The sequence below is a fragment of the Sciurus carolinensis genome, chromosome 2 (assembly GCF_902686445.1).
Source record: "Sciurus carolinensis chromosome 2, mSciCar1.2, whole genome shotgun sequence".
Classification (NCBI taxonomy): domain Eukaryota; kingdom Metazoa; phylum Chordata; class Mammalia; order Rodentia; family Sciuridae; genus Sciurus; species Sciurus carolinensis.
In genome coordinates this window covers 127,382,128-127,407,037 of record NC_062214.1, presented here as the reverse complement: position 1 = coordinate 127,407,037, position 24,910 = coordinate 127,382,128, and the positions used below count along the sequence as shown (strand labels likewise).

At 39.9% G+C, this 24,910-nt stretch overlaps 1 protein-coding gene across 2 annotated transcripts in view; it reads left to right on the top strand.

Annotated features, from left to right (window-relative positions):
- Positions 1-24,910, top strand: part of Stxbp6 (syntaxin binding protein 6) — a 241,840-nt gene that overhangs the window by 8,723 nt on the left and 208,207 nt on the right. Inside the window, exon 2 of one of the 2 annotated variants that reach the window (XM_047542045.1) lies at positions 15,055-15,134. The exons of the other annotated variant lie outside the window; for it this stretch is intronic. The gene's annotated coding sequence lies outside the window, so the exon portion shown is untranslated. The remainder of the gene's footprint in view (positions 1-15,054; positions 15,135-24,910) is intronic. 2 annotated transcript variants of the gene reach the window in all.

The following is a 24,910-nucleotide window of genomic DNA, read 5'->3' as shown; positions in this document are numbered from 1 at the left end:
CACCCCAGTGCAGTCCTAGGGATTGAGCCTGGGATTTCACACATGTTAGGCATGCCCTCTAACACCTGTCAAGCTACACTTCCCCCTTTTTATTTTGAGACATGGTCTCACTAAACTGCCCAGGCTGGTCTTGAACTTGCAATTCCCTTTCCTCAGTCAGCATCCTGAGTAGCTGGTATGCACCAGCATGGTCAGCCATTCCAGGTTCTTGTTCAACTCTGTTAAGGATTGGTGGATTTGGGTCTTTAATGTCTGATGACTTGAAGATAAGGGGTTTTCACTTTGTTACCATGCCAGGGCTGAGCATTTAAACCAATGGTACACCAACATGAAATAATTGAAGTATGATATTTGGGATGAAGCCTAATATACTGGGCATCACTGGGATGGGAGAAATCCTTTGGAGCTGGGAATTCCCGATTCTGAATGGGTGGTGATGTATGCTTTAGTCTATTCACCTCCTTAACTGCTGGGGACCACAGTCGGTCAGACGTATATATGTTGGTGAGATGCCTTTGTTTTTAGACTGCTTGGGAATTTGTTGCCTCACAAGCTAAGGTGAAAGCCAGCAGTACCTAGTGGTTGTGAAGTTAATGTTATTCTTGAAGAATTTAATCTACCCTATCATTAAATAGCAATAAGGAAGCTGTCCTGCTGCTGTCAAGGAGCCAGGAGTATAAACTTGGTTGTTCCTGAAGTAAGTTCTTTAAAAATTAAATCCTTATACAACTATAATAATAATTTAAAAAATGGTCTACCTTGAGGAGAGATTGGTACTTACATAAAGAGCTCAAAGCTAATAATGTGGACATTTCTCCCAATTTCATTTACTGGAAAATGAGAAATGAGACTTTCATATTCTTTTCTGACATTGCCAGCCATGCACTGGTCTAACACTTGATTTTTTATAAAAGAAGCAAGGAATCCTAAACTGAGACACTTTTTTATTTTTGGTACCAGGGATTGAATCCAGGGGCACTCAACCACTGAGTCACATCTCCAGCCTTCTCCCCACCGTTTTTATTTAGAGACAGGGTCTCACTGAGTTGCTTAGGGCCTCTCTAAGTTGCTGAGTCTGGCTTTGAACTTGTGATCCTCCAGCCTCAGCCTCCTGAGCCACTGGGATTGTAGGTGTGCACCACCACACCAGGCATCAGACACCTTCTCTAGGAACAGCTTTTGTTCTCCAACACCACTGTACTGTGAACTCCTTCAAAACCGGGGGTCTTCATTGTTTTTCTTTTTTTTTTAAATCCCTGAGAATACAAGCTATACACTAATGGCATAGGGTAGAGAATCAATAAAAGTATGTTGAGCTAGACAGTTGCTTGTCTCCTGGGATTCCTCTTTACCATCTAGTCTATTGTTCTTTCCATTCGAATATTGTTTTTATTATTTAACATTTAAATTATAGATTATATGCTAACATGGTACATGCTAAGCACCTCATAACTATTGATTCTGTGATCTAAGTTCCCACAGTACTGTGTAGCAGCCTCAGTAGATTCCCATTTCCTTCTACTTCACCTCTCAACATTATCGAACCTGCTTCTTAAGAGAAGAAATGAGACAAAGAAATGATACCAAATATGTCTTTCCATCTTCCCTTCTATCTCTCTTATCCCCTGCCTGCTTTCTGTGCACTCCCAAGTTCCAGGGAAATGTAACTTGAGTTTTTAAAAAAGAGTAACAAGCAGAAGATCATGGTTCATTCATATACCCCAGACTTGGAGTTAGGACAGGGGCTTTTAGAATGAATTCCATTACCTAGGCAAGGCTGTGATCCCAGGTCTGTGTTTCTCAGACTTTTATGTATCTATGAATCACCTGGATAACCAGTTAAGATGCAGATTTTGATTCCCTGGGTCTGGGGTGGGGCCTGGCATTTCGTGTTATAAAAGTTGTCCAGTAAATGTTAAGTGTTAGCCTTTAGCACTTAAGGCTGGAGGAGCCCTGAGTTTGTGGAGAGACAGGCCTGGTATTCCAAGTTCCCTCTTGTCTGAATAAGGCCTAGTTCCTCACCTGGAATCCAGAGAGAAACACAGGACAGTCAGAGAGACATACACCAAGAAAGTGGAAATTGCATGAGGACAATAAAAAAGAAGCCAAAGACAATGAGAGAGAGCTGAGAGTAAAGGAAATTTGGTACTTCAAAGATAAGGAGTGTGCCTGAAAGTCTTGCTCCTTATGATGGAAAAGCTTATTATAGGGGGCTCTGGTGGTTAAAGCTGTTAAGAGCAAAAAGTATTACAATTTCCTGTTTGAGTTTAAATGAAATTTCACAAACAACCTGTGCTACTGACCTGCAGACCCTCAGCAGTAACCCCTAGAGTTCCACAAACTCTCCTGGGCCTCCTCAGGTTCTCCTTACTCTTCACTCCATCAGCTGAGCTTTGTGTCGACCTTGCAGAACAAATACTGGGATACCAATTTATGGTTTACAGAGTACTTTCCTAGTACCTCCTTTGATTCTTATAATCGCCCAGGCATTTTTTTTTTCTTTTTTAAATAGATGTGTCAAGCTCTCTCAGAATCAAAGCTGCAAGTGACAGAGTTGAGAGCAGGCCCGAGGGTTGGAGCATGACTTGGTATTTACTACTCTTTATATGAGGCCCACTTGTTTAAATCAGTGTATGCCTGTGGACAATTTAAATAGTGTGCAAAGTTTGCACCTAGATGGATATGCTTTTAAAAAGTTTTTAAAATTAAAGCATGCACACAGAAACAGATACAGATTACATGGGTACAGTTCATTGAGTTTCCATTCAATAAGCATCAATAAGCAGAGCTATTTACTCTTAATGCAGATCAAGCAAGAAAGCAGCAGAACCTCCCCTGTGCCCCCTTTTAGTCACTTGCTCTTCCATGTAGGCCACTGTACTGGCTTCTCATACCACAAATCACTTTGGGCTAATATGGAGTATTTATGTAAATGAGTTTATACTCTTGTATCCTTTATCTCTGACTTCTTAATTTTGTGTTTAATTGGCAAGTAAAAATAGCATACATTTATTGTATGTATGCCTGATATTTTTATATACATTGTATACATTGAGAAATGACTAAATCAAACTAATTAACGCGTATTACCTCACATCTATTTGTGGTGAAAACACTTGGCATCTACTCAGTAACAATTTTCAGGTGTACAATAAATTGTTAGTAACTATAATCACCATGTGGTGCTTGCAATAAATCTTCTAAACTTACTTCTTGTATCTAACTGAAGTTTTGTTTCCTTGAGCCACCAGCTCCCTCATCCCCACCCCAGACCTTCCTACCCACAGCTTTATTTTCTACTTCTTGGCATTTGAATGTCTGATGCCCTCCCCTGATTTTGTCTGTGAGTTTCATCTACATTGTGCAGGCAGCAGTTTGTGCATTTTCATTGTTGGATAATATCCCTGCATTTGAATATACCACAATCACTGATAGTTGATGTTTGAATTATTTCCAAGTCCAGTAGAATAATGCTACTGTGAAATTTTGTGTGTGTGCATGCAGCTGTCACATCCCAAGATGTGAACAAGTTCACCTTTAGTAGCTCCAGCCCATTTTCCAGTATGGTCATCATACTCCTACTAGATTTCCGTTAGAGATCCATTGCTCCACATTCTTGCCAACACTTAGTTGATAAGCCTTTTAATTTTAGTCATCCTGATGTTTGTACAGGGGCATATCATTATGGTTTTGATTTACATTTCTCTTATCACCAGTTGACGTTTAGCATCTTGGCATGTGTATAATGGCAATTTGGATCTCTTTTGTGATGTGTTTTCTTTCCACTCTTCTTTCCTTCCTTCCTTGGTACTACTTTTTTTTTTTTTTAATTGGGAGTTCCTTGGGACATTTATGAAAAATGTTAAAATCTACGATCAAGGGAGTTACCTGTCACCAAACCTACTATAGTCTCAAATGTTCTGGGGGAGGAGGACAGTGAATGATATGTAGCATCATAAAACCCTGTGTCAAAGAAACTTCTGGAAAAGTTTGAGCCAGGGCATGTGGCCTGGGAAATTGTCAAGTTATAAGATGACTCAAAAGCTTAAAATTTTTAAATCTCTAGGTAAGTTTGTTTTTTGAAGAAGCTAAGTTTGTTTTTTGAAGAAGTTATTCTAGAAGATAGCAAAAATAATACTGAAAACATCTTTGGAATCACTTTGGGTGTGTATTCTTTTGAATACTTTTATTTGGTTCCGAAATGACCATTGAGCCTATATATGATTTAGGGGAAATAGCAAAACACCTCTCAGAGCCCAGCCCCATGAATAAGGAAGATACTTCATAAGTGACTTAAAAAGAAAACAGAGCATTTTTTTTTTTTAATATAACACTTGTCAATAAAGAGAGAGAACTTCCTTTTTGGGTGTGAAGACAAACAGGGCAGAATAAGGCACTGTTTTATGGTCTCTTTTAATCTGTACAATAACCTATGATGTGCTTACCATTTGGAGTATTCTCCTTTTATGATGCAAAGTTAGAGGTTTAGAAAAAAGAAAGAGAATAAGGTTTAGGAATTGAACCAAGATGTTATTACCTGTTCCTTTTCCCCATCCTGCCCGTGTTGGTCAGCATTCTATACTGCGACAAAATACCTGTGATAAACAACTTTGCAGGAGGAAAGATTGATTTCAACTCATGATTTCAGAGATTTCAGTCCATGGCTGCTTGGCTCCATTGCTTAGGGCCTGTGGTGGGGCAGATCTGATGGTGGAGAGGTCATGGTGGAGCAAAGCTGCTCACTGCATGAAGAACAAGAAGGAGAAAAGAGAGAAAGGAAGAGCTTGGGGTACCCTTCAAGGCCATTACCCTTGAAGTGACTTAACTTGCTCCAGCTCGGCCCCACATCTTAAAGCTTCTCAATAGTGTCCTCAGCGGGGTTCCAACCCTTCACATGAGCTTTTGAGGAACATTTAAGATCCAAACTGTAACACTGTCCCTTCTCTGACAAATGTTAAAGGAATTGCCAAACTCTGTTGCAGTCAGAAGAGTGGACAGTGAAGTCTGGTTTCCACCCTGTCCTGTTACAGCGTCCTAGAACTCTCCAGGCCAGTGCTGACTGGGGCTCCCCTGGACCAGTGCTGCATGGCCCGCGTCCAGCCTCAGGACACACTGATTCTTCCCAGGCACGATTCCTGCGCCCAGTTGTTTGTGGGTGCTCCTTAGGGTGTTTCAATCTCCGGCCAACCTGTGGGCCAACTTGTTCGTCTTGCTTTATTTGCTTCTTTTTCTTCCTGACTGGCAAATAGCCACCCAGAAAACCTTCAGGTGATGTTGATGAATAATGTCACTGTTAGAAATTGTATTCTGTATCGAAAATCGTCTTTTTCTGGATGGGTAGTTATATAAAATCTGACGATAGAAGCAGAGTACTGCTGAATTTTTATCTTCAAAGCAAATCACTAGTTACTCTTCCCTGAGACACAGGGGGTTAATGTCATTGGTATGTAGTGAAGACTTTCAGAAATTATTCATGAAAAGAATGCAGTGGACAGATTGCTTTCAGATAGCCATGGTCCTTGTGCCCCAGAGATGGGAAGGCCCCAGGAAAGACAAGTGAGGACACTTGACCATCCTGAGCTCTTCTCTCCCTGTCTGGATCAGGGACTCCAGCGGTCTGACCTTCTTCAGTGAGTCTGGGAATGTTGTCTAAATTCCGAGTCCATAGGATGCAGAGCTACAAGCTGTGTTTCTGACTAAGAGTGTTAGCAAAGAAGCCTCTGGACTTCTGTCGAGGTTCTGCAATAGAATAGCTTATTCAAATGGTGGTTCCTCTATTTTTAGCACCTTTAATCCTGCACAACATTGGTGGTCAGAGCAGAATACTGGGTCCTGGGTAATCAGATATCCACATTTCCTATGGATTTCATTCATTTTCACTGGATAAAGTGAGGCACCTAAGAAAAAAATGCAAGGACACTTTTATGAAAACTTCCCTGGTAAGATAGTCATTTTCATGCCATGTTTAATTCCTGTGCAGGATTCCAGAACAGGTGTGAAGAGCTGGGTGTTACTTAGGAGGAGCAGTCTCCATGGCTGTGAGTGCCTGGTGAGGTCATCTAAACTCTTTGCCCTCTCAGATTATATTATCCTATATGTGAATGCAGACTGTGCATGTCAGGTTGAACTTGGCTGGTGGACATTCTGACTTTATTACTCAACTCCTGCCAAAAGAAAGTAACGTGTAAATAGCGCTTAGTGTTTTGAATTTTACGGTGCACTGAGTAAACACAAGCTATACATTGTGTTGGAAGTAGTAAAGGACCGCCCATGTCCTTATTTTTTGAGTGGGTGTAACTAATGACTAGTTCCTGAATATGTAACCAGGATGTAGGTCAGGTTCCTCCATCGGCTTTGGCAGAGGTACAGTGCACACACTGTTTCCCTGTAGATCAGTCGGGCTACCTTACAGGTACTCTGTCTATGGTTCTTTTTCCTGAGGAGTTTTCTAAACTTTTAATAGGCCTCTTGGTTTGGGAATAAGGAACTCATTCCAGTCAATACCTGAGTTTTCCTCAATGTAGTATTAATTTTATTAATAGCAAATAGTTGTGCACCTATGGTGCACATATGGCACTGCACTAAGGACACTTTGTGGGTTCTTTTGATTCTCTCATTTATGTGATCTAATTAGTCTCTTTTTACAGAATCAGAAGTCAAGTCTCAGAGAGGTTTTCCCTTGGTCCCAGAGTCACACAGCCCATCATGTGACTCCCAAATTCAAGTTCCTGACTACCACACTGTGCTGTGTGGAAGCAGTGAGCAAATGGAGAGTGTGCTCAGAATCTGGGGCTATCCCTGACAAATTGGATATCAAAAGAGTGAAGATCAGACACTTATTCATAGGAAGTATGTCAATATGGGTAACTCCTGTGTTTAAGATATACTCAGCAAGGAATAGGGAAATTAATCATGGTGGATTTTGAGAAGAAACAAACTTTTGAAGAAGAAAGACTTCCACTGATATTTAAAGGAGGAGGGAAAGATAATTTGGCTTCATATAAGGTTCTGACCTATATATATATCCTTCTAAGGCTTTCATGGAGAGAGATGGTATTGTGAAGTTTTAGAAGGTTCTAGGGAGCAATTTTACTTGGAACAGCTCTCCTGGTAGGTTTGTGAGTATTCCCAACACCTCTTCCCCCTGCCTTTATCAAAAGTAAAACATACAAGGCCAAGCTCATATGTAGAGCCCCACTTCTTTTCTATTCTGTTTCCTGTCCCTGCTTGGGAAAGGAGGAAGGACAGATATGGATATTATAATTCCCCTCACCTTGTGCACTTGGCACATGTCACAGTGCCAAGCTGGGGGAAGAAACCCTGAGAGCCCTCAGGAAGCACCTCTGTGTAAGGCAAGAAGTCTGGTTTAAAATCCCACGGGGGGCTGGGGATATAGCTCAGTGGAAGAGGCCCTGGGTTCAATCCCTAGAATGTCAATCAATCAATCAATATGATATCCTGCAGGACCATTTAATCTGCATATTTCTCAGGGTACTTTAAACAATTTTTTATATCAAATTTTTGTCTGTCATTTAATTCACTCAGCAAAAGCACCTATTGTGTATGACCAAAGCCAGGCAAGATTTCTGCTTCTATAGCTCCTTTAGAAAGGAACTGTATTTAGAAATATAGAAATAATTACACAGAATGTTGCATGATCATTGTTGTAAATGCTCCATGTTAGTACATGTTTGAGGAGTTTTGGCTTGGTCAGGGAAATATGGGTGACTTTCTTAGAGATGATGAAGAGCTGAGATCTGAAATATAAGTAGGAGTTAAAGAGAAAGAAGATGACTTTCCAAAAGTGGCAGAATATGCAAAGACCCTGTGGTGGAAGGGACCTTGGTATGAATGGGGGATATGAGCAGGCACTTGTGGCTGGGAGTGGAGAGTATAATGGGTATGAGAGAGAGTCTTTCCTTGAGAGTCACAAGTGTTTCTGTCACAAATTTGAAGTGGTCAGATTGACATGTTCCACTTTTGTTGCATTACAGTGAATGGATGCATGAATTGTAGGGGGTCCAAAAGGAGATATGAATGGGTCAGCTTAGAAATTTATCTAGTAGTTAGGAAGAAATGATGATAGCCTGATCAAGATGGTAAAATGGAGAGAAAGAGAAGTGATGTGACCGGATGTGGTGGTGGGTTAGAAGTCTGGGGTGAAAGGGAGGGAGGCACCAGAGATGGCTCCTTGGCTTCTATCTTGTGTGATTGCACAACGCAGTGCTGTTCCATGGATGTGGGCGTGTCTCAGCAAGTAGTCCAGAGGCTGTTTGATAGGTGTTTTTCTCATTCACATGTACACCCTCACAGTTAACCCATGGTAGTGCTCAGCCTTTGTTTAATGTTTGAGCAGGAGGGGTTTCTATAGAAAGATGCCATGTGTGCTTGCGGGCAGAGCAGCTGTGTGCCAGTTAATGTGGCTGGAGAAAAGTGCTAGAGTGGGAGTCCAGGCCCAAAGGCATTTAGCCTTAGAGAGTTGTGCCTTCTGTTCAGGGAGCATTTCTGAGTCAGTGTGAATCTCTCAGCACTTGGAATCTTTATTTTTCCATTCATTCTAGACTTGGTCCTTCTGATCCTTAGTGTCTCCATCTGTAGATGATCCTGGTAACACCAGCCTTCTGGGGTGGCTTGGAGGATTCTATTTGGTAACTTTGTGAAATATGAAGGGTTTTATTTGGAGTCTGTCAATCTGTGCTTCCTCCCCCCGCCCCCCAGTCCTCCTCACCACAAGTGGGCGCTGTTGCTCAGAGGGCACAGGCCCCAGGATGACAGTTGGCTCTTGGCAAATGAGGTTGCTGTCCTGCACAGGTAATTGCATACATAAGTAAATGTCTGTATTCCTTTTTTTTTTTTTTTTTTGCCCAAATGCAGTAAAGACCATTATTTATTTTACATTTATAAATATTTGTTGTTTCTTCCTTCTGTAAATGAGCCAGTGGGTGAGTTTTAGTTGATGTCACTCTGAAGGCTGAGGGAGAGGCAAGTGAAAGGGAGGTGAGATCCAGTTTCTTTTTTATCAAGATTGTTTTAGATTTCAGGTCCTGGGGTGTTCAGATTTCAGGTCCTCAGAGTTAGAGTGTGCTGAGGACAAAGGATTTCCTAACCTTGGTCTGCTCCAACAGTGCTTCCAGAATGCTTTTGCGTGGTAGGGACCTTGTTCAAAATGATTTGCCTGTGGATGGTCTGTTTTCCTCTAATTCGCCTTTGTCGTCTTAAGCGTTTCTACATATCAGTCCTGTTTATTTTTCTCCATCTCTGTCACTTCAAATATTCTGAAGTGATAATGCATTTCTGTCTTTAGCACTGTATTTATTCTAAGCCGGTGTGGAGGCATAACTGTAATTCCAGTTCCTCCGGAGGCAGAGGCAAGAGGATGGCAAGTTCAAGGCCAGCCTGGGCAACTTAACAAAGGCCTGTTTCAAAAGAACAAAACAAAACAACAACAACAACAAACAAGCATTGTATTTATTCTGTCTTTTCCATTCTTCACATTATCTTGAACTCAGTGATACATACCATTGTCCATTTCATCCCTTAGTTGGAAGCAGGACATTTTTTAGGTTCTTTCTTAGAGTCCAGGAGTGACCTTGAGATATTTCACTCTATTGTGTTGGTCTGTTGTCATAAGCATGTTAATGATAAATAGGTTACCCTCTAAAATTAACTAGAGATAATGGGAAATAATAGCACATGCCAAATATCCTTGTATGTCCTGTGTATTAGGATGTATAGAGCTAAGTAAAAAAAAAAGTCTTGGGAGATACACATAGGTATGTTTCAAAATATTTTGTATGCTTAGTCATTCTTATTTCATGAACTGACATTTGCATAAAGATAGAAGCTTGTACTAAGACGACTAAAGCAGATTTATTGCTCTCTATCTTTTTTCCTTTGATTTTAAGAAAGCTTGTATTTTTAAAATTGAAATAAGGAATTTGTCCCTTTCTGGAAAGGATCCATTTGGTGTGTCAAGTTCATTGTTTTTGAACAGGAAAGTCCTTATATATCCAGTTAACCCTTTTGTTTTCTCTTTCTCCCAGCCTCCCACCTTTCTTCCCATCTCTGTTTCAGAGAGGAGGAAACTGAAGCTGTATGGTTTCTACCACGACTCATTAGTAAACTCAGAACTCAACTGCCATCTCTTCATTCTTCAGCTCACTCTGATTTTCTAGAAGTTTAAAATGTTTCTAAGACTCTTCATTCTAAAATCCAATCAGTTTCAGATCACTCTCTGAGATGTTGATTCCTTGCTTTCTGATAACCAGAGCTTTAATTAGTTCAGTATGAGGGGAGAACCAAACAATGGTTTTATCTTGTTCTGAAAGTAATATAAAAATTTGTAGCTCTATAAATAATATTTATTGGATCTGGCAGTGTTATTTGTAAGTATGACTAAATAGTATTGACATGTCCCAATATTTTATGTCTGGTTTGACCCAACTTCCAACAGGAGGAGATTGAATTTGTGTTGAAATGTACTGTTCTTTCTCTGTCAGCTTGGTCTTTATGAGGGATGAGTCCTTGAACTCACAATTTTTCATTCTGGGTTTATATAGGAAATCAGGATGTGCCTAATTAATTGTCATCTGGGGTGTCAGGAAATTCTCATAACAGTTCATTTCAATCCTCCTTAATTAAAAGTAAAGATCATGTTATACAGCAACAGGATTTTGTTCTTTCTTTTAAAGAGGAGGTGGGAGTCTGTGAGTCAGCTACACGTAGACCATAGCCTAGCAGGAGGAAGGAGGATCCAGCAACTGTGTCGGTCTTGACTGTGCGGGTGTTGAGGTGGCTTTAGAAGCTGTATGGAATGTGATCTGTGATCTAGCTGTCTCCCGTGAAAAGTGGTCTGCTTAAAAATCAGTTCTCTTACTTGCTTGCCCAGTTCAGCAATTGTGTTGTTTTCTGTACCAACCTCTAGAACGAAGAACCCTTGGGAATGGTGTCCTGCCCTCAACTCAAGGTCTTAGAGTCCGAATTAATTTGGCAGATATCGGCTTCCTCAAAAGGGCAAGAGACTAGTTATTGAGTCCACCGGACTCATGGTAAGAATAAGAGTGTCAGGAACAGAGTTGGAAACTGTGGTGGGAAAGCAGTGACCAGACTCTCTCTGAGTTCAGGAGCACCTTGGCAGCCCAGCTGGCTTCTCCCCAGCTGGCAGGGCAGGGTGCTGTCCTGGGTGCTACAGTCAGATGGGCATGGAGGACTGGACTTTGGAGAACGGAACTGTTCACCTTTCCTACTCCAGCTTATCCACCTGCTCCATCCCTTTCTCAGCTTCATCTCCCAGTGGTCGTTTGATAGGATTCTGGAGGCTGTGAAGTAACCTCCTCATCCACTTTCTACCATTTTAGCATTCTTCAGACCCAGCGAAGGGTCATCACCTCTTGGTCATCCGTGATCATTGAACTTCCGCCTGGGACAGAGTTGAACAGTGCTGCTTCTGTACTTATTCTCAAGTATGATTATTTGCTCACATTTCCAAACTGAAAATCTGAGGAATGACATAGTGACTTGGACATTCTGGATCTCTTGTGTGGTACCTGATATATGCTTTAGTATCCAAAAGGGGATGGATGTGTGGGGCCCACAGGAGGACTGGGGTGGGGGCGGAGAACACATGTAGTAGCTAGGCCATGAGGGGAGGCTTTAAGGGTGGACAAGAGAGTTGTTTCTGCCCTGCACTTACTGAAGAAGATGTATAACAGGGGATGAGAGTGTTGTTAGGGAGAATGAGCAGGAACCAAGCTGTTTCCTTTTTTAGTTTTTTCCAGGGTAGAAATCAAGTAGATGGCAAGAGATGTTTTAGTCATTTGGCTTTCCTTTTAAAAGTTCTGGGTCTTAATGGAAAGATCCATTCCTTATATGGAAAATAGAATGATAACCTTATGAGGTAGGTTCTGTTATTAATGTGAGGATACACTGAGACTCAATAAGTGCTCAGCTCCTGACTTGTGTGCAGTGAGGGCTCAGTAGGGTAAATGGTAGCTGTTGATGTTATTGGCTTGCAGTGTGTGATAGAACCTTGTGATACCTGTCATACATGTTCAGAGACAGAATTCTCCCATGTAGATTCGTGGGGTGTCCAGGTGTTGGGATTCATTTGAAATGGAATTCTGTCTTCTCTTTCCTCTCCCTAATTAGATAGTGCTATGCTTGTTTTCAGAAAGGAGAATACCTACCAGTTTCTTAGGAAAAACTTTCCACCTGTTAGCATGTGATTTTAAAAGAAATTTTTCACACGAGGTATCACATAGGAGTCCTGTGTGTTTAAAATAATATATTTAATATCTATGCATAGCTAGTTCTATTTTGATATGGAAACAAGTCAGGTTGGTCTGGGACAGCTCATTTTAGTTTATGAGTGCTCTTGTTTGTATATGTACAATTCTTTCCCCACCAGTGGAGAACCATTTAGAGATCAGTGATGGGAGTTAGTTCCTAACAATATTTATGCATGCATGTAGTCATTCATTCATTCATTCATTCTTTCTTTCTTTCTTTTCTGCTCTGTGTCTCACTGCTTTTCTTGCCTAGTTCTACAGTGTTAAGTCCTAGAAATTTTAAAAAATATTTTCTTTTACTCTTCTAAGAGGTTACTGTAATTGCCAATGTTGATGACCATTTATTTGTGCCTCTGAACCCCATCTTTTTGGAGTACTTTATAACCTGTTGCTTTTGGGACGTGCGGTTACTTTTTATTTGCTGCCTAAACATGGGTCAGTCCTGCTGTAGTGACTTCCTCAGCAAAAAAAGAAAAGGGGCATGAAATAGCTGTACACTCAAATTAGGTGGTATGGATGCACCATCCAGTCTCTAATTCCCAAACCTAAAATACTTGGAAAGCTCTGATAACTCATTTGATAGTAATATCTGATGTGAATGAATGTGAGTCTGTTTATATTCTTCACTTATCTCATTTAGTGGCATTATTTTTAAATTTGCCTGTAGCATTATCGCTGTGTTTGAGTATGGGATGCTGACTTACGCTTTACTAGGAGCAAAAGGTGTTTGTACCATATTACTTTCTAAAATGTCAAAAATTCTGAATTCCAAAACACATCTGACTTTAAGGGACTTGAATAAGTGATGTAGACCAATAGTATATTTATTAGGACCTCTAAACCATTTCATATTTGAAAACTTTTCCTTGGAATTCTCTGCTTGGCACCATCTATCTCCTAGTGGTGTACAAATAAAGATCTCCCTTGCCTGTCATTCCAGGAACATTTATTGAATTGCTGTAGGTTGGGATTTATACTAGTGATGAGACCAAGACATTGGCTCTCCTTTCCCTGCAGAAATTCAAAACCTTATGATAACATAAAAGTGCTTTCATAGTAGTCTGTGGCATCCTGAGTGTGGTAAGATAACCACAGCCAGAAACTCTGTAAAAACAAAAACAAAAAAATGCAGGGGCAAAGAAGTGTGGAAGAGAATGTGATCAGGTGCAACTATATATTTGCAATGGTCTTTTAAAAGTGAAGTTGGAGATAAGGCTACAGAGGAACCAGTTTCTCAGACCTGTATCTATCTACCATTCTAATAGTTGAGGATTAATCCTTGCAATAAGGAGTCTTGGCCTGGGAATGGACCAATTGGATTTGCATTTTAGAGTCTTCTGACTTCATCTTCAGGGACCCCAAAAGGAAGTCATTTCAATATTCTAAGCAACAAGTCTTTTTGCTAGTAGTTCTAGTGATCCTTTACTTTATGTAGGACTTTTGAGCTTGTAAATGACTTTCTCTTGCCTTAATTTCTTTTGTGATAGCCCTGGGTAGACAACAAGTAAGGATACAAGTTCAGAGATGTGACTTCTTTAAGGTCATATTGAGAAACTGGCTGTAGTAGGTGTCCTAATTCATTGCTGCTTGGACATGATGTCAAAAGGTTTTAATAAGTTGCTCAGTTACTAAGAATGCTTATAAGTAATCACCTGCACATCTTTCACCTGTAGACCCATTGATCAGACAGACTGCCAGCATCATGAGGACTTAGGGTATTCCATTTGATGTGCCTTTGACAAAGGCAGATTCAACATTAGGTATCACTGAGAATTTGCTAGACCATTTCTCCTCCAGAGCCATCTATGAAGGTCTAGGAAAAAGGAACCTTTGAAAACACAGAGGGAATATTATTTTCATTATTAAATATCTCACATGTACTTATTACCAATTAGTTTTAAATAAAAAGAGCCTTGTTGTGAATCAGGCCTATCAATCTGGTTCAGATTCCATACAGTATGTTTCTTGGCTTTTGCAACAGATTTTTTTTTTTTTTAAATGAATGTTGGATGTTGAAATCAAAAAGCTGCCTGCGTGTACTGATTAGAACTATTAGCCTTACACATCTGCTTTGCCTTAATTTATGTAGCAGTTAGGTATAACATGGAACCTTTCCAAATGGGTATTTTTGAAACAAAAAAACAAAAAAATCATTAAATGGACATAGTTTATTGCAGAAGAAACTTGTCCCTTGATGAGAGACTTGGTAATGGCAATTCATAAGTACAAATCATCTTGTGACTCACATTTAAAACTAATAGTCAACTCTAAGTTTTTGTGTCAACCTGTCCCCTACTGAGTTAGCAGTGAATTTAATGATGCAGTTGTTTTCTTACACACCTGGTAGAGTATTTGCACTAGTGGTATTTCTAGGCTGTCTAGGAGTTAGAGAAAAGTCAAGTTCTAAGTTATCTCAGTCTTAGAATCCATGACAGTTTAAAAGCATTTATTGAAATTTATGATTTTCCTTTCCAACCTTTGTATCAGAAGAGCTTCTGGGGCCCAGAAGCTGCTCTGGAGACCATGCAGACTTCGTAGCTGGACCGAGAAGAAATAGATCAGAATGCATATTGCATAGACTCAATCCACTCTTCAAATTTATTAACTCTAACTTTGAGTAAACCCATGAGCCTCTGGTTTTTTCTCTGTGAAGGGAGGCTTCAGATAATGTTTTTCACAGATTCTGAGATGTATGTTTTTGTTTGTTTTAATGTATCTTAAAATAAGGTTTTTTTTCTTTTGTTTTGTTTCGTTTTTAAATTTCAAGGCAGAGTCTCCTTATATTGCCAAGGCTGAACTTGAACTTGTGATCCTCCTGCCTTAGCTTCTAAGTAACTGGGATTATAGGTATGTGCCAACAACATGTGTTTCATAGTACATTGTTTGTTATGGTTTAATCTCTGATGTTTTTCCCCCCAATGTAGTGGTGCATAAAATAATGGTGCATCTTACAGCATGTGATTTCTTAGGTTTTCTGAAATATGGTAATATTTGCGAATTTTCCAGGTTGTTGTCAGGATTAAATTACATGTTTGCTAGTAAACTTGCTCTACTGCCATACGAGCAAAAGTACCTTTGAACATCTTTTGACAATCTTTCTCTCATTTGAATTTGTTGTGGTGAAACTTTACGTATCTTAAAAATAAATGGGAAAGAAATGGAAAATGGAAATTGCAAGGTTACATGAATTAAGATTCCAAATATCTTTCTTGATTATTTAAAGTAACAAATATTACAATAGAGTTTTACAGTTGACTTCCTGAAAGATTTTTTTCTTTTCTTTTCAAACAATCCCTGAGTAATACTGGTCCTACTCCAAAGGGTAGATAAAAACCTGTCTGTGGTTCATGGTACAGTCATAGTAAAATGCTTCCTCATTTGATATTACACTGAGTAGGTTGTAATTTCACCAAGTTGAAACCATAGTTAATAATTATAGAAGAGAATATCTTAATGGTTCCCCACTTGTTTATAAGTGAAATAGTTATTTGCCTTCTTGGTATTCTGTCAAAAGTTTCCAGTTTCCTTGCTGAAGGTCTTAAAATACTTTTTGGCAACTTGTAGTGCCAGCATTCAGGTTAGGACTGTGTTTTATGACTCCCTGTTTAAAACTGCTTTTTCAGAGAGAATTTAATGCAGAGAAAATTTAATCCCCTTTCCCTCTCCCCTTGCAATAAGAACTCTGAGGAAGGCCAGCTTCCGGTAGGAGGCGGGAGGATGGGAAGATCTGAATTTTATTTTGGACAACTTGAATTTGAGATGAGTTTGAAGCATCCAAGTGAAGATGTTGAGGAGGCAGCTGAATTTGTGAGTCAGAGATAAAAATGTGGCATATTTGGTGTAGAGATGGTAGATGAAGGTCCGATCTTGGGTGAGAATCACCTAGGAAACAAGAGGCTTGGAACTAGAGGTTGACAAGCCACCTTCAGCCAGAAAACCTGTTTTATTTGGCCTGTGTAATGTTTTTAAAATATTTGAATGAGTTGCTGTAGCTTATGTTTATGGCTTTTTGGCTGCCCAGAATATATTTTCTCTTCTGGTAGCAACACCCTAGTTTTCTTTTGAGAAATCCGTTCTCCTCCAGTCTCAGACATTATGCCTCAGGGAAAGTTCCATCTCTGATTACAAATGCAGTAGGTGACCCAGGAGTGCCTAATCACCCCCACCCCAAGTCACCAAGCCACAGTGTGGGTTCAACAGTGAGCTTATCATCAGTGTTGGTCCAATGAGAATTTTGAGAGTACTGGGGGCTCCAGGAAGAGAAAATTTATTGGTTTCTGCTTAAAGCTAGCGGATGTGGACTAGAGGCACAGCAGCTTCCACCCCAGGGGAGACAGAGCTTATCTGAGAATGGGGACAAGGAAGTAGAACCCAGATAGAGAACTGGTCCTGATCCCATTGATTAAACCCAAGCTACACTGTAGGCCCTTCAGTTAAAGAAGCCAGTAAATTCTCCTTTTGTATAAACCAGTTTGAACCAGAAGTTCTTTCATTTGCACTAGAAAGAGTGTAATCGCCAAGATTTACAAATTGCTATTTTTCACATAGAAAGGAGGACTTTGGCCTAGAGCTAAGTAATTAATTGTTGTTCTAGTAGGAGTGTTGGTGCCTATTTATTGTAGCTAATACCACTCTCTATTGTCACCTTACCTGATGCCCAGGTTCTGATGTCAGTTATCCTGCTGATTCTGCTGTTTTAAATTGTGGAGCTGAGAGGAAAATGAGAGTCAACTTTGTGTCACTCAATTGTGTTATTTGCTTGCTGCTATTGATAGTTGGGCTTTTTGATCCCTTGTCTAGAGTGAAAAGATAAGAGAGCCTAGGCTCATGCATAGAGGAGTCTGACTCCCACAGAATAAGGAGGAAGACAAATTTGTTAAAAGAAGGGAACCATGACCACAGGAAGGAAAATGTTGGTGGAGGCCAAGGTAAGGGGTGTTTCAGGGAGGAATCAAAAGCATTGCTGTACTGTTGAGGTATAAAATATTTAAAAAAATGGAAAAAAAATCTGTTTTTAATTTGGAAACAAAGAGGTCATTATAGACCTAAACTGGAGCTATTTCAGAGAGTGATGGGGCCATGCCAGGTGAGGATGGGTCAAAAACAAATAGGAGGTAAAAAAAATGGAGACACCCAAGGAGAACAATGTTTGTTTTTCCTCCGAAGGGAAGAAGAAACACCGTGAAGTAGCTGGCCACATGTGAGGGAGAGCTGGAGTGCTCTGAAGCAGGACTTGAGTACTTAAAGTGCCCATGGGAAGGATCTGGCTGAAAAGGAGAAGTTAATTAAATTAAAAAAGGAGACAAAAGGGACAATTGTTCACGTGAACCAGAGAAGGATGCAGTGGAATCTCAAGGCCAAGTGGAGCTGTTTAGATGCAAGGAGGGAGCAGGATGCAATGAGAGGGAAGAGGATGAAGGTTGGCACAGATGTCAGGCAGTTGATAACAGGAAGTTGCTCTGCGTGGTGGCTTCCATTTCTCTTTTAGGTGGCAAAGCCATCTGAGAATGTGGGCGGTGGCATGGATGTCAGCTGGGCTGCAGAGGCTTGAAAGTGACATAACAGTGGAGGAGGGTGAGAGAATGTGTTGGTGAGAGAAATGTGGTGGGCTTGCCTGCATTACTGAGGACTCGTTTACAGTTGTTACTCATGAATGTTGAGTGACACTCACTGCTGCCCGTGTGTGACTTTCTCCAGTGCCCAGGTGCTCCACTGTCGGTACAGATGGCTGCAGGTGGCATCACCTAAGACTGGAGTTTGGGCAGAAGTGGGAGGACAAAAAGAGGGTGAGCAAGTAAGTCTAGGGCACTTGGTAACGATGTCATGGAAAGTGGGTTATCAGAGTGATGGCCTTTAGAAAGGAAGGTAAGGAGGAATGGACGTGAAATGGAACTTCTGATGAGGCCCACATGGTTGCTCACAGTGAAGCAGGTTTCAAGAGGGTAGCCGAAGCTGAGGTTTTGAGTGGCGGGTTGGGATGTTTGGGTGATGGGTGACTCTGGTGGAGGGGAGGAGAGGGTCCTTGCATATGAGGTAGTGGAGACCAGAGATCAGAGTGTCAGTGGATTTGGTTATTGAGATCACCCACGCTGATTGCAGGATTGGGGAGGAGAGGAAGATTTTGGCCAGGGTTCAGGTGAGGTGTTTGGGTTGGCTATTATATGAGACCAGATTTTTCCATTTCCTCTAAACCTTACCTTTGATTTCAATGGAAATTCACTTGGAAGAGTTCATGTAAATGGATTCAGGCCCATCTCTCTGCTTCTGAAATATATACTGGGTGTAATAATTTTTTTTAATCTGGAAAGATATGTCTTTAATCACTTTATGTTACTGCAGAAAATGTAATTCATTTAAGCTTCTTGAGTTCATAGAATCTTCAGTTGCTGGAATAATTTGGTCCTCATTTTTGCCTTACATGGGCATATTGCTTGTGAAGGTAGCTGACAGTACAATCAAAACCTTCAAGAACAGGCCAAGTTTAACTGACTCCCTGGTGGCTCTCACTGTGATGAGCTTTGGAAGAAGAGTAAGTAGGAAGCTCTGTTACAGACATCTGTTGTCATGTGCAGTGCGTATTGGGCTTGGCAGCAACTGAAGCCAAATAAGCCCCTACCAGTCTGTAGTTTATATGCAATAATCTGGGCTCAAAAAATACTTCTCTGAATGGCAAGGCATTCAAGCCAGCTTTTCTTATACTTGAGAGGGAGATTCATCAAGGGGGGGGAACCACTTGGGTTTTATAAGATACTAAATCTAATCATCTCAAAACATCTGAAGGTTGTGATAAAAATCTTCACTAAGTAATCTGGAGGCAGAAATCTACAATCAAAAAGAAGAAGAAAAAAGGAATTTAAGCATGTAGTCTTTTAGATACAGCTGCTTGTTACTGATACTCTACTTGTTACTGATTCTGAAAAAGATTAGTGAATGACAGAGCATGGGGCAGGAGTGCCTATGCTTCCAGGCTGCGGATGACTAGGAAAGATTGCCCATCCCTCAGCACCCAGGATACCTGCCACACAATGGAGTGTTTTATGGCCTAGAGATGCTTTGCTGCCAACTCGGCAGTTCCCTCTGCTTTCTCTAGGGCTTCCTCCTTATTCTGTCCCAGGAACCCTTTGCTTTTTCCAGTACTAACACCTTTCTTCCTCTTTCTCCTTATCTCACCTATCTCATCCTTTTTTTTTTAAGCTCCATGGAGCCAAAACCAAATCAAATGTGGTGCTAAATTTTCCTTTACATTTATTGTTCATCTTTGTAACTTACTAAGTTAGGTCATTGATAGATTCATAGGTTGCTAGGTTGTGAGAAAACTTAGATTGTTTTTTTCTTCTCAAACTAGTTCCAAATTAAGAATCACTTATCTACTAAACTCAAGGCACCAGTTCCTTTAGACCCCGAGGTGTTCAAGGGTCATGAGACTTGGGTTTTCCTGTCTGGGACTTTAGGTCTTTAAGAATTGCTTCAGTTTTCTCTAACAAAGAAAAGAGAGCATTGTTTGTGAGCATTGGCTCTCCTTATCGTCTACTATTTTATAGTATTTAGTCAAGTAATAGTTTTTTCTTGCTTTTCAAATAGGGAAACCATCTGCTTTGTTCTTAGCATTTTTCTAAGGACACATGCTTAGTTCATTTGGTCACAAGTCTTCCTGTGGCTGTTTATTCTCCTGTGCTTTTGTGTACATCCTCCCTAAGCATTTTAAAGCCTGTAAATGTGGGAGGTGAGGTATAAGGCCACTTTAGCATTTCTTCTTGGACTCAAGGAGCAGAGGGCATCAAGTGGACATTGCAATCAAGGAGCCCTGGCTTCCTTCAGATCCCCTCAGAAGTCCAGTTGGGATTGCAAAACGTCAGGAATAATGCCTAACACATAGTAGGATATTAATTTATGGTAGATATTCTTTTGTTGTTGTTTTTGGTACTGGGGATTACATCCAAGGACATTTAACAACTGAGCCACATTCCCAATCTTTTTTTGTATTTTATTTGAGACAGGGTCTTGCTAAGTTGCTTAGGACCTCACTAAGTTGTTGAAGCTGGCTGCCTGAGCCTCCCGAGCCACTGGGATTATGGGTATGCACCACCATGCCTGTCTTATGGTAGATATTCTTATTGAGTCTTTTTAGCTGAACAAGAAAATCCTACATTGAAAATTTTTATAAATTAGGAATCTATTATCTTCGGGACTAGATACATCTCTAAAATGTTACATGGAAGGAAGTTGTGGCCTGAGGGATTTGTGACTATACCCAGGTCATGCCATTTATTTTGGCAGATTGGGACCAGGGCTAAGCTCTCTGAGATCTGGAACCAAGATTTTCCTACTATTCCAGCATGCAAGACTCTGAAAAGTCACTCCCAAGGAAGGAGTGTGGAAAACTTGGAGGAAAGAGTTATTGGGAGGGTGTACTAACCTTGGGTGGTAATTCCAAAGAATAGCATAAAGCATAGAAGTTTGGTCCCCTGTTGTTTTTTCACATCACTCTGATAGTTGGCTTCTGCCTCTGGTTTGCTTTAGTACATTCTGGTTCATTACCTTGGAAAACCAGGGGAGTTTGGATTCTTAAGGATAATTATAACCTTTCATAATACCCAAGTTTCATTGATTTAGCAGCATCTAGCAAAGAGTGATCTTTGGGAGGAACTGTGGGTTCTAATGCATTGCTGCCCAGGCCTTGGATAGGTGCTCAGTATTTTACTGGGGTCAGAGTATATTAAAAATTTCTGGGAGTCCTGTTTACCTCATGGAAAGGATGAGAAAATTAAGAAGTGGTATAGTAAAGTGGTGATAAAACAGAAAGGAGGACACGAAGATCAGGTTAAGAATGTTTTCTGGGTTTGCTGAGTTGGAGGTAGTGTACAATTGTGTCATATGCTACAGAGAAGTTCTGTGTTTCCTTGCTTTGGGAAGAAGATCTGTGAGTGATCCACAACAAAGAACCTTTGGACAGATGGAAAATTTGGGAGAAAATTTGAGCAGAAAGAACAAATCTGAATTTGAGCTAGAGGTGGCAAGCTGGGATTTGAACCTAGACAGATTCAAATCAGGTTGGAGAGCTCAACCATGGTGCTACTTGTCTGCTCTGCTGAGATGCCTACCATGATCCATGGCCTAGGAGAAACACCCAGTTGAGTAAGTCCTTGCTGTTCCAAGTCCTGTCTTCTACCCATGTATGTTAGATCTGAGAGTTAGCAGCAAACTTTCTTGGAAGTACTCCTGTTCTCTGGTGTCCTCCTGGAATTCTTAAATCAAAATAAACTTTGGGATGCATTTGACCCTAGGCCACCCTTAATCAAATGATTATGATTTGCTGGTTTCCGTGGGATTTCTGATCTTTGAATACATTGTATCCTTATCTTCGACTGACAACCTCTTATCTTGGTAACTGAGTATCAACAGGTATTCCCTGCCCTTTGGATCAACCCAAAGCTTCTGGTTATCGTACATGTTCTGTGTCTTACTTCCCGATGTTCCTTTGGCCTCTGAGCTTCTGCCTCCTGCATCCCTTACATGGATTCTGAATGCAGCATTTCTCCCACCTTGATCTTCTAGTCTCATCTGATAGGCTTTAGTGAAAACTAGAAGTGGGTGAGCTTTTACTGTCTTTGCTGATTCTATTCATGTTTAATATTCTTTCTCCCTTGAATATTGATCAAAGTTGTACCCAGATTGGGGAAACCTCGGGATAGGAAGGATTTCTTGCTTTCATATCTTAACAACTATAAAAGTTAAGATACGAAATACTGCTTATCTTCCTAGAATTCTGGTGAATGGAAGTTTTCTCATTACATGCACTTTTGTTTGGTGCAGATATATAAAGCCAGAGATACTACTTTGTACCTAATGTCTAATTACCTAGGCCATTGATTATTCTATTGGATCATTTGTATTAACTCCTAATAAACATTTTACTGCAGATTCAGCATCATACTTTATATATCTCAACAACATTCCCCTCAAATTTCTTTCATCTCGTCTGACTGCCAACTTTTCTTTGATGTAAGCTTTATAACTTTGCTTTTAGTTCTCATGCCAGTTCCTATATTATCAGAGTATTGAGTAAATCTCATTCCTTCTCTCTTAGTTTCTTGCAGCATAGAATGTATTGATTTTTTTAAAAAAGTTTTATGCTTTTCTTGGCTTGTTTTATGTCTTCAGCAGTTCTTTTCTTGTCCTATTAATAAGTTCACAAACCAGGAGTCTATTTGATAGTATAAACATGCCTGACATTTTCTTTTGAGTTGTATATGGTCGTATAAGACTTAGGCTCCTTTAGGATCTCATGAGCATCTCCTGATAATCCTTTTTGGCTTAGATTTTTTGAATTTCTTTTCTTTAGAAAGGGTCATGGGGAATTTGGTATTATTGGAAAATATATTCCCAGTATAAAGGACCTTTGAGAGGGTCAGGAGGTCATTTAGTATCCAGTTCTCAGAATTTTCTAGAACTTCAGAGTTGGTATGATTCTTCCTATGTCCAAAGAGTTGAGAATCTGCTGCCATTCATGATTATAAAAAGCAAAGGGGACTCTAACACCATCTTTATTATTTTTTCCTAGAGAAAAAGTTAGTTTCTACTTTGGGAAAAATAGAGTTAAGGTTTAAAATAGCATATAGTACTCACTGATGAAGCTAAATAGAACTTTATTGGTGTTCCTTGGATAAAAAAAGAAACAAAAGTAGAGTAAAAAATGTAATAGGTCATAAAAATAGGATTTATTGAGTACCTATGTGTTAAGTAGTTTGTTTTACATTTTTCATTTAGTTATTTTAACAACCCTATTGTACTCCCACTCTTATTTTTATTTTATAGGTGAGGAACCCATGATAGGCAGGTTCAACAATTTCACCAAGGTCACACAGCTAATAAATTACAGATCAACAGTCTTAACCTTGATGAGCTGATTCAGAGCTCACACTCAACTGCAAGGTCACACTGCCATATTTTGAGTCATTTTGGCATTTTTCTTCATACTTAGTGTAGCCTCCCACCATATATCTAAGGCACAGGAAAAGTGGCAATTCCTGGGTACTTTTTTCTCTTGTTGTTGTTTGTTTATTTAATAGCAGGGTTAAGAAAGAAGGCACTATGTAGTCTAAATCAAGTTTAATTAGACCCATGTGGAAAACATAACAATTATCCATGCCAAATTTTGAACATTTTTCTTTTTGCATGTTCAATTATTAATAGTCACGAGTGTATATATTCTTTCATTTATTTTCTAAGTGGCAAAATTGAAGTGGGCATAGAGTCTACTTAGTTTTTTAAGAGTGTTTATCTAAAAGGAATTTTTTATCCAAGCAAAAACAGCAAGTCCATTCCTATTTATGGGACACATCTTCCTTTGGAGAATAGGGCATTGCCAGGTGTGGAATCTTGGCATTAAACTAAACTCTCCTTTTCCTCCTTCCTTCTTGAGCTGGTGGAAGGGACAAGTGGAGGTGGACAGAGTGTATATCTGGAAGAGCAGTGCAGAGGAGGGCACAGCAGGAGGCACAGCAGGAGACCCTTCCATTAGCCCCAGATCTTCCTCCTTGCCCCCAGCTTCCTGTACCCCACTGAGGCTTTAGAGGAATCCAAAGAGGTCTCCTGCTCTGGGTTATCCAAATATGATTTTTTTTTAAATAGCACTTCTCTTTGGTCTTGAAGAGGATAAGATAATGGATATCTTCCCCTTCCCAGATACAAATAAGGATCTTCTTATATTGCTTTTGCAGTTAGATTTAAAAATCTACTGTGATAGTTTTTACTGTTTTCTTGATTCTATTTTCTTTAAGCTATAGAAAGGATCTTAGAAATAGAAAAGAATAGGGTCTTGGAACAGAATAAGGTCTTAGAAATAGAATATCAGTTCATGTAAAAAAGAGCCATCACTAGATCTTTGATATTGTAAGTGACTTAAAAGTAAGATTTATTAGTTTCCTCCAACATTAAGCATAATGTAGTAATCACAGAAAGTTTAAGAAATTAAAAGAAATAGAAGAACAAATTCCTATCATTTCTATAGTCAAGAAGAAAGACAAACAAAACCTTAATGTTTCTTTTTCTTTTCTATTTTATGGTTTTTTTTTTTCTCACCTTTTTCTGGGTATTTCTTTCTTATAGTGATCACAGTATAAATATGATTTTATTTTCCCATCTTATTGGAAGGGTGTCTAAGGTGTAGAGACCACTGGCTCAGAACTTCTTTGCTGAACATGCTCTGTCACAGCTCAACCTTGCAGTTCTGTGGTGGCAGCCTCGTTCAAGTCCCCAGTGAGCTCCTACCCTGTGCTCCACACGGTGCGGCAGGCCGAACAGGGGAGTGTGCAGTCCTTCCTCTGGGCAGCCTACAGGGTAGCGGAAGAAGTCAAGCAGGCCCTTTTGTGGTTACTTTTAATTTTGTAAAACTTTTATTTATTTTTGTACAGAAAATTTTAAGCATGTACACAGTAATGAGAATATAATACTATATCCAGTGTGCCTTTCTCGATTTGTTGCCAGTTCTATTTCATTTAGACCACAGCTCCTCTTCCTGTTCCAGATTACTTTGAAGCAAATCTCTAACATCTTACTTTTTCATTAGTGTTTTCTTTACAGATATTGTAGATAAGACTCTTTTTTCTTTTAATATTGCAATA